At 41.2% G+C, this 1,804-nt stretch overlaps 1 non-coding gene across 1 annotated transcript; it reads left to right on the forward strand.

Moving 5' to 3' along the window:
- Positions 1 to 1,336: 1,336 nt before the first annotated feature.
- On the forward strand, positions 1,337 to 1,442 carry LOC112753539 (small nucleolar RNA R71). The gene has a single exon (XR_003177923.1). It is a non-coding gene; the product is annotated as a small nucleolar RNA R71 (small nucleolar RNA).
- The last annotated feature ends 362 nt before the right edge of the window (positions 1,443 to 1,804 follow it).

A 1,804-nucleotide genomic window follows, 5' to 3' on the forward strand; every position in this document is an offset into this window, starting at 1 on the left:
TCACTGAAAGTGGCATTAGATTGATGCTAGCTCCAAGATCACATAAAGCTCTCTGAATGGTGACATTTCCAATGGTGCAAGGAATCACAAAGCTTCCTGGATCCTGCATCTTTTCAAAAATGTTATGTTGAATAATAGCACTGCATTCCTTGGTTAACACCACTGTTTCTTGTTCCCTCTAATTCCTCTTGTTAGTCAACAATTCTTTCATAAATTTAGCATAAAGAGGCATTTGCTCAAGAGCCTCTGCAAAAAGAATGTTGATCTGCAGCTTCTTGAAGACTTCTAAGAATTTAGAAAATTGCTTGTCTTTAGAAGCCTTCTGAAGCCTCTGAGGATATGGAATTTTTGGCTTGTATTCAGGAGCCTTAGGCATTGTAGGATAAGTGTCAAGAGAGTGAGGGAATGGGTTATCTGCACGCTTTGGAGGGTTGTATTCTACTTCTTCCTTCTTCTCCTCTGGAGCTCCTTTTTCAACTAGCTCCTCATTGACCTTGGTCTCAGAACCAGCTACTTTACCAATCCTTAATTGAATAGCCTTGCAATTTTCTCTTGATTCACCACTGTATCACCAGGAAGTGTATTTGAAGACCTCTCAGGAATTTGCTTGCTCAATTGGCCCATTTGCACCTCCAAGTGTCTAATGGAAGCTCTGGTTTCCTGCATAAAACTCCTCATCATCTCCCAATTAGAATCTTCTTGGGATTTAGAGTTTGCCTGCTGAGGTGGTTGTTGTTGATGAGACTGAAATTGGCGGTTATTGTGATTGTTCTGTTGTAGACTGCCCTGAGAATTATTGTTGAAATTCTGAGATCTCTGAGGTTGGTCTCTCCACCCAAAATTTGGGTGATTTCTCCATCCTTGATTATACGTCTTAAAGTACGTATCATTGTTGGGATTTCTAGGACCACTTCCCATGTAATTGACCTGTTCAGAAGAGGGTTGAGCATAATCATAATTATCATTTTGCACAAAATTACCTGTCATGTCATAAGGGATATCTTGAGGTGCAGTCTGAGTATTGACAGCTGAAACTTGCATTCCACTCATCTGTTGAGTAAGTAGACTTATTTGCTGAGACATAAGCTTGTTCTGAGCAAGAAGAGTATTAACAGCTTCCACTTCCAACACGCCTCTCTTCTGAGAGGTCTCAGAGTGCAAAGGATTCCTATTGGAGGAATATAAGTATTGGTTGTTAGCAACTAACTCAATAAGCTCAATAGTCTCCTCTGGTGTCTTCTTCATGTGCAAGGAACCACCTGCAGAATTATCCAAGTGCATCTTGGACATTTCACATAAGCCCTCATAAAAGATATCCAACTGAGTCCATCTAGAGAACATGTCCGGAGGGCATTGCCTAGTCAGGAGCTTGAATCTCTCCCAAGCTTCATAAAGGGTCTCACCCTCTTTTTGTCTGAAAGTCTGAACCTCCACCCTTAGCTTAGAAAGCTTTTGAGGTGGGAAAAAATTAGTCAGAAATCCAGTGACAACCTTGTCCTAAGTGTCCAGACTCCCCTTGGGTTGAGAATCTAACCACAGTTTTGCTCTATCCCTCACAGCAAATGGGAAGAGCATGAGTTTGTACACCTCAGGATTCACTCCATTGGTCTTCATAGTATCACAAATCTGCAGAAAATCAGAGATGAATTGATTTGGGTCTTCATGAGGAAGTCCATGATACTGAAAATTTTGTTGTACAAGAGTGACAAGTTGAGGCTTCAGTTCAAAATTGTTTGCAGCTATAGGAGGCACCACAATGCTTTTTCCATAAAGATCTGCATTGGGAGCAGTGTAAGAGCCAAGC

The sequence above is a fragment of the Arachis hypogaea genome, chromosome 15, assembly GCF_003086295.3.
Source record: "Arachis hypogaea cultivar Tifrunner chromosome 15, arahy.Tifrunner.gnm2.J5K5, whole genome shotgun sequence".
Classification (NCBI taxonomy): Eukaryota; Viridiplantae; Streptophyta; class Magnoliopsida; order Fabales; family Fabaceae; genus Arachis; species Arachis hypogaea.